This window comes from Vigna radiata, chromosome 8 (assembly GCF_000741045.1).
Source record: "Vigna radiata var. radiata cultivar VC1973A chromosome 8, Vradiata_ver6, whole genome shotgun sequence".
Classification (NCBI taxonomy): Eukaryota; Viridiplantae; Streptophyta; class Magnoliopsida; order Fabales; family Fabaceae; genus Vigna; species Vigna radiata.
This window is the reverse complement of record NC_028358.1, coordinates 27,083,266-27,091,975: the sequence shown is the minus strand read 5'-3', so window position 1 is coordinate 27,091,975 and position 8,710 is coordinate 27,083,266. Positions and strand designations below refer to the sequence as shown.

The 8,710-nt window shown below is 33.2% G+C and overlaps 1 long non-coding RNA gene across 1 annotated transcript; it reads left to right on the top strand.

Annotated features, from left to right (window-relative positions):
• The first annotated feature begins 353 nt into the window (after positions 1 to 353).
• On the top strand, positions 354 to 819 carry LOC106771823. The gene is made up of 3 exons (XR_001376525.2): positions 354 to 541; positions 642 to 690; positions 773 to 819. It is a non-coding gene; the product is annotated as an uncharacterized LOC106771823 (long non-coding RNA).
• The last annotated feature ends 7,891 nt before the right edge of the window (positions 820 to 8,710 follow it).

Below are 8,710 nucleotides of genomic sequence, written 5' to 3'. Positions count from 1 at the left end.
GTATTTGGTCTCCCCCCCCTCCCACTTGCCAGTATATATCACATTCAATGATGTATCGGAGATCATTTCGGGAGACAAGTGGTTGAATATTTCCGTTATTCAACTCTGGTGCATGTAAGACAATTAATTTTTTGTACCATATTATTTTAATTAAGATGCCTACTTTGTAATAAGTTAACTTTGTTGTTATAGGTACATGGACTCAATCATTGTAGACCAAGGTCGGTCTTCCATTTACGGATTTGTTGAACCTCAGACCATCCAACGTTGTGGTAACACAGATGAAGTGAAACAAAATTATTTGGAAACGTGGATGACTGAGTCAAACAGAGACATATACCTTGTGTCATACATTGACGGGTATGCCTTGTTTTATGTAAAAGGTAATTAAAGTTTACTTAATTAGTTTACTAACTATTTATGATGTTCCAAACAGGGCTCACTGGCAACTGGTAGTCCTCGTTCCCAAAAAAAATACAGTTGTCTTCTTATGTTCGCTGCATAAGAAGATTAAAGATGACTTGAAAGTCCTGCTTCAAAGGTAAGTNTTTCGCTAAAAATGACTTTTAATTTCATGTCGGNCTTAATTTTTAATGATTTCATACTTAAATTAATATTACTTTCTGTTTTAATGTAAATAGAGTAATGGGTAAATCTCGAGGTCAGCTAAAACAAGTGTTGTATCCCAAGGTTTGCTCATTTATAGTTGTAATTCATTTACTTTATTTTTCAATGATCTTAATTCTTGACTATATTTACTTTGTCATTTTAGTGTAACAAACAACTTGATTCATGGGAATGTGGGTACTATGTGATGTGTTGGATTAAGACCATCATTCGAGCTGACATTACAGATAAGTGGAATGAGGTAATAATCAGCCTTACTTTGAAAACATCAAAAAATCAATTAATTCTTTTCAACATATATCAAACCATAATCAATATTTTTTAATTATGCAGAACTTCAACAATTCATCTGCTATAACCGAAGGCACGATAAGGCAGATCAGGGAAGAGTGGGCAACTTATGTTATCCAAAAGTGGAACTAGAGCAAGACTTCTTTTTTGTTGTTTTCACTTACTTAGGTTTAGTTTAAGTTTATAATTATTTTTATTGATCTTGGATTGAATTATATTTATTTATAGCGCAAACAAACAATAATTTATTATAAACAATTGTTCTGGGACATTTTTCTAATTTTCAGGTGTGGTTATATTTGAAAAATAAAATTTTATTAAAAAAAAATTGTCTCGTAGACGTCGGTTAAGGCAAAACGTGACGTCCATAGACATCAGTCAATGCACAACGCGACGTCCAATAAGTAACAGTACACAAAACGATCCAGCGCGTTCATACGTCTATTTTGCTGACCACTGACGTCTATGGTAACGTCTATTGTTATTTTGCCGGACGTCTATATAGACGTCTGTCATTAAGTGACTGATGCAAAGTTATGTCACTGGAATAGACGTCGGATACGAAACGGACGTCAAAAGCCCAAATTAGCCGACTTTAATCAGCATATTTGCAGTAGTGAACCTTAGGGTGTCCTTACGGGTTTCGTAGGTTTTTTTTTCTCCTTTGTCTTGATGAGACTCATCGTCACGTAAGGAGTAGTAGCTAAATAGGAGGTTTTGTCTTCAACTTTTCCGGTTAGGGGTCATGATTTACTTTCATTCTTCTTTTGTTCTGGATTGTTTTTCCAAGGAAAGAGAGGCATTTTTCGATGGTTCAGGCGTGATACTTTCTTCGCAATATCTAGTGTTACAAGTTTTGATCTCGCAATTTTGAGTTAGAGTTTTGATATGAGATTCTGGAATTTTTTTTGGTTTAAAAGAATGATGATTAGAGTTTATGGTTTTCCAATTATTATTTGGTTTGGATTTTCAGTTGATTTGGTGCAGTATCCTTTAAAAAAAGATTTTTGTGTCAATATAATAAAAACATTAAATATTTAATAATTTTAAATGATGTAACATTATTTTAGTTGACATTTAAATCACAACAAAAGAAAAATACAAGGTGTCACCATTCACCATGGACCACCACCATCATGTTCTCTAATATTCCAACCGAACACCCACCAACGACATGTAATCGGAGTCCGACTCATCCATTGAATTCTTTGATGATGAGGTCGACTCTAACCATACACATGGCTCACGTTGTAGGAGATGTACTGACCGTTTCAATGTGTCAAAGAGGCAAGAGCAACACCACCGATACCGTTGCACAAGAGAAGGCAAAACCAGAGTACGTACAATTGTATGGGCAGAGCCTAATTACCAATAGACGTAAGGGACAAAGATGAGAGTGTGGAGGGTGAAGCCGTCATGGACTTGGTGACCTACGTTTCGTTGAATGGTAGTTTAGATGTGATTAGTTGCAATTATTTAGATGTAGTTTGACTGTCAACAAAAATTGTTTTAGATATAACATTTTTTCATTGAAAGAATAAATTTAAAAAGTATAAACAATATAATTATACAATAAATTATAAGAATAACAATAATTTTATAAGAATTAGTTATTATTGATTTAGGACAAAATAATTTCAAAACATCTCATTTAATGAGGAATTCACTAAAAATATTATAGATTTGATAGAATATAGTAATTTACTAAAAATAATTTCAAAACATCTTATTTCATAGAGTAATTAACTAAAAAGACTTAATACCTATTTTAGTTCTTTTATTAGTTAGTTTTGTTTAAAATGGTCTTTTTATTTTTGACTTGTTTAAAGTGGTCATTTCTTTTGTAAAAATGATTCAATTTGGTCATTTTGTTGACGGCATTTAAAACGCTAACGAGGTAATGTCCACCTTAGTTAATATTCAATGAGTTGTCCAATTTTGAAATATGTGGCAAGATTAACCCAATTAAGGTGACAATGTTAAATATTTAGGCTACTCTATAAAAGGAAAGGAGGGCACCTAGTATTCCAAGATAACCCGGGTTTGCTTCTTCATCTAGGAATCAAGGAGCAGCGCCAACACCAGCCACTGCGCCACTACGCTGCAACTAACGACGACGTTAGCACTATGTTTGGCGTCACCGTCGGTGATGCTTCCATCTCGTTCTTCTTCTTTGAGCGAGATTTTCTCCAAATCCTCAGGCCTCTTTTTTGCGCTCCACTGCCAACGTCGTCGTTCGCCGCGACCTTAATCAAAAGTCACCAAGTTATTGACGCTATCTTTTCCTCCATGTGAGGCTTTCCCCCTTCTAGATTTGAGATTGGTTCTACTCCTCTTCGTCACGGCTACCAACGACGATTGACGGACTGTTGTGTCCTCCTCCATTGTTACTGTTGTCCATCACTACAATGCTCATCGAAGGCTCCACCATCAATTGGGAACGTCACTGACATCACCATGTTTAAGGCCACCCTTCTTAGCCTCTTCTTCCCTAAAACTTACAGTGTAGAAAAATAATTTGGAGAAGAGGAATGTCACCGAAAATAGTTGATAAAATTGTTTGATGAATCCATGATTGGTTATGGATATTTTTGTGCTTTTATCCTTCTTTTCTCTTTGTTTCATGGTGATGAAGTCGTGATGATTGTTGAATATCTTTTTGGTCACGTAAAAAGTCAACAAAAGCTAATCCCCGCTAATGTAGTATAGGGTTGATCAGGAATCAATCCAAAGACTTGGCAGACAATTAAGATTAGAATTATAAAATTAAAACCTAATAGTTATTTATTAAAACTAAAGTTATGTGGGGAAAAGAAAAAACTTAAATGGAATTTAAAAATAATAATGAATATGCAGTGCATGATTGTATCTACATAATATGGATTAATGCTGAGAAATTAAACTATTGAACCTGAATATGGACAACTAAAGAAACTAAAGGTCAGATGCATGAAAAACAATATATGTAAAAGAAAAGAAATTAATGGTGATGATCAAAACACATTCAGAATTGGGTAATATTTGTTTAGAAATATATGAATGCATGAAACCTAGTAAACTAATACATAAATCTACACTAAATAGTAATTGTTTTGTTTATTTCAATATACTACAACTATTTATACAAAAAAAATAGAACCCAATAAAATACATATAATCTAAAATTCTAAAAATCAAAATAGGAAAAGAAAACGTTTATGCTGAGAATGAAACATGCAAGTGATGATCCCTAATTCTACCAATGAGAAGTTATAATCCAGAAAATAAATCTCAAATGGAAACAACAATATTGAAATAGAATTGAAGCAATTATCGTGAATTGACAAACTTAACAAACATCTTGTCAAACCAACTAAGCAAAAAAATCATACAAAGAACTTAGCTAAAGACATTTTCCAAACTTAACAAACATTGAATTGACAAAAAGGGTCTCAGTCACTCTTACGAAGACATCCTGTAATATAAAGCCCACTTTCAGGTATTTGAGTTCATATTTCAAAACTTGAAATTGTGACTCTTACTCAATTCATCAACCCAGTATTTGTAAAATCCATAAATATGTCATAGCACTCATCCAAAGTATCATAAAACTACTCTAAATTCAATAAGAATAAAAAACATCAACTATATAATATGAAAACATTATTAAACTCAGAAACTAATATCAATAGGACAAAATTAATGCAAGAAAGAAATGTACTACAATCTAAAATATAATCAAAATCAACAATAGTGCAAGTACAGAAACGGAAATGGATCAAAAATGGCAAATTGACGAACAAATCTTAAGTGAATCAAATATGAAACATAAACGTGCTTTATTGAAAGCTAAACTCATAATTACAAAATACCAAAGTCCTAAGAATCCATTGTTTGTCACCCAATGGAAAGCTCCAAGAACTCCAACGCAAGGATCAAAGTTTCTACTCTTTAAGAAAGCTTAAAATCTAAAACTAAAGCAAGAATTTGAAAACTGAATCACAAGTCGAAACATAAGCGTGGTGTCTGTCACCTACAACAAAACTGTTGTACATCGCTACATCACAAGACTTCCCTTTATATAGGGAAAGTTAGAAACTTAAAATGGGAAAACGAGAAAAAGGAGAAGAACCTAGTAACGACCAAAACTTCTTGATTCTTCCTCTTCAATTAACTCACTAAGTTAACTGCCTTCTTATCCTTAGCCCTTGGATCAGCTTTGTCTTCCTTCTGATCTGCTTCTTGGTCCGATCATCCTTTTGGAACATCTCCCTTTTGGGCCGCGAAGCTTATGGTCTTCTTCCAAAGTGACCCATTGAGCTCGCATAGTTGCTTTTCTTCTTCTGCTCTCTACTGGAACCCTATGTCGAGGGTTGAGAGCATTGGGAAAAATCCCAAATGGTCAAGCTCCACTACCTTTACCCTCTTTTTGCTTCTACAATTAAAACCCCGCTACTTGAAACACAACAATATGTTGTCCAAAATGGCTTCAGTCCATGTCAGTGGCTCAATCATCCATATCCGATGTAGACAATCGGATGTGGATATCCGATTAAGTTTAATTTGTTGTATAAAATTTTATTATATTACTTATTTATCTATTTTATTAGTTTTAAATTATTTTTAAAATTATATATGATTTTGTATAAGTATATAATGTAATTATATAATTTTTAATTAATATAATGTAATTTATATTAATTTATTAAAATTAATAAAATTAATAAAAATGGTTTTCAACCTTAATATCACTTTATCGGATATGCATACCCGAAGGTACAAAAATCGGATTTCGACATTCGATTTGTACCATTTTCGATTACACTTCCAATTTCCTTAAATTTCATTGTAAGACTAAGCCTTCAAGCAATTATTATTGTTGAGCGTCCCAACATTAGCATGTCCAAAGGTCCCTGAGCAGACCTCTCAACCTCAAAAAGTCCACCAGTAACCTCGTCCAGAAGAAGAATTGATGGATTTAAAAGCATAACTCTTGCAATGGAAAGCTTTATTTTTTGCTCTTCTGATAAAGCTAGACTTGTCCTGCCAACCTTGGCAAAAATATAGGCAGAACCAAAAGGAACCATTAAATCATTTAAAAAAAATTAAAAGGTTGTTAGATATGCAAACGCGGGCAGAATCGGATCTGGATATTCGATTCACTCTGTATCGAATATGGACATCCGATGTAGGCTGAATCGAATATCCAGATCCGATTCATCCCCTTCGCGTTTGTGTATCCGATTATGCGCAGATCAGCCATGAAAATACCACTGCAACAGTTTCTAATCCTTTACAAATGCTACCTCTACAGGATCTATATCTACAATATCCAAAATAAATATGGCAGAGGAATCCACCAACATTTGGCCAGCGAGAAGAAGCGAGCGTCGACAGTAACAACACCAAAATGACGAAGACGAACCTCTATTGCTTGAGAAGACAAAGTTGTGGTACTCTAGTGTCTACCTGGAGTGTGAGTGGAAGTAGTGGAAGAAGACGAATTGTAGTGTGTGTCGCACCTGGAAAATGAGATGCGAAATAGAGGGAGGAACGAAAGAGAGAGAGAGAAAGAAAGAAAGTGAGATAATGAAGAATAATAACAGAATAAAATCTTACAGAGAATCTTTGACCATTTAATTGTTTGGCTTAATACCTCCATTGGTCCTTATATTTGTCTGCCAATATCAGTTTGGTCATCAAGTTTTAAACTGTCTCAATTGGGTCATAATTTTTGTAAAAATGCACACATTTTACCCCAACCGTTAACTGATCTCAAACGGCGTTAAGTTTAGTTGACATGGTATGCTGACGTGTTAGCTTAATCCCTTCTTGGTCCTCGTATTTGTGTGAAAATCTCAGTTCGGTCTTCAGGTTTTGAACTGTCTCAATTGGGTCATAATTGTTGTAAAAGTGCACACATTTTACCCCAATCGCTAACTAATCTCACTGTGCAACAATTATCTTCTGCTATCAGTGGAATAAATAACTTAAAGGCTGGTGATGAACCTATAGGTTACCAAGTTGGTTCATTTGCAGAAAAGGCTGTGAGACTGATTGCACTGGTTACGCGAGTTTTCTGGTAACTTTATTTTTTGAGCCGACGAGATAATCTGTGTAAAATCCCTGATTCTCAGAGAGATGAATAAAATCTGTAATTCGAATAAAGTAAATAATAGGCATTGTGCCATGTGAAACACTGCTTATTTTAAAAAATAATTCATATAATTAAATAATACACGTCAGCATGTCCTCTGGCTACCACGTCAACTAAACTTAACGTCGTTTGAGATCAGTTAACGATTGGGGTAAAATGTGTGCATTTTTACAAAAATTATGACCCAATTGAGACAGTTCAAAACTTGAGGACCGAACTGAGATTTTCACACAAATACGAGGACTAAGGGAGGTATTAAGCCTAATTGTTTTAAATATCAATAGCATTTTAAGTATGGGTAATGTTGGCATTCTGAAAATATTTGGAGGTGCAGAATGAGAGATTTGGAGGTGCAGGTGAAACACTCCAATATTATTAGTCTTCAACCCACCAAGAAATGGCTCAATAACAGACTCAACAACACATCATTGTTCAGCTCAATTCAATTTTATTCTAGCCCAAAATTTCTACTCCCCTTTATTTCCAAAGACTTAATCTACAAAAGAATTAGGAGTTAATCAACAAGAAAAAAAATCTTATAACAACAAAATAATTTTATTTTGAAATTTAAAGAAAAGAGCAAAGAACTTGTTTATTTAAAAATGTTATTTATCATCTAAAAACACAAAGTTAATACTACTTTTACAAAACTCTAAAATTAAAGCAAAATCTATAAACTATCCTAATTCTAGAAAATAAGAAACTAAAAGAACCTAAAAATAACTTTTAAAGAAATAAAAATAGGAAAATTTAGAGAGTTATCAATAATGCTTGCGAAGATAATAGAGTGAAAGAATGGTTGGTTCTAAAAATTGATGAAGGTTTGTCAAGGGCAAAAGAAAAGGTTGAAAAGCTTGTTGTTGGTTTTGTTGTGATGTGAAATTTTTGAATTGATGTATAGAGGAAAAAGAATTATTGGAAATGAAGGAGGGATTGAAATTTTGATGAAGATGATGGTGAATTGATGTGTATGGGGTTCGTAAAAATATAATGGTAATGGATGTGTTAGTGGTTGAAGATGGTTTTGATATTGAAGCCCATTGTATATTGGACATGGATGATGAAAATTAAGTTCTAATGGAACTAACATGAGTTTGAATGGTGAGGTTGCTACCTTTGCTTTTTGATGAAGATGGTGACGTTATGTGAATGCATTATGGAAATAGGGATATTTCCCTCTTAACAAATGTCCTACTCTTATGTGAGTGTGTTTCGAATACCAAGTAAACTTTTAACAAAATAACTTAAAATTTTAATATTGACACATTAATTAGTCTGATTTCGCCACGTATTTCAAAATTGGACAGATCATTGAATATTAGCTAAGGTAGACATTACGTCGTTAGCATTTTAGACGTTGTCAGTAAAAAAGACCAAATTGAACCATTTTTACAAAACGAAGGGGTCACTTTGAATAACTCAAAAATAGAAAGACCATTTTGAACAATATTAACCAATAAGAGGACCAAAATAGGTATTAAGCCAAAAAAAGAAAAACATATAGTTTACCGTTATAGTTATCCAAAGTAATAACTATATCAGTAAAAACATATTTATAAACTTCCTATACACGAATTATCTCAAAAGAGGTAAATTGTTATGCAAAACGTCTAAGTATATATATATATATATATATATATATATATATATATATAT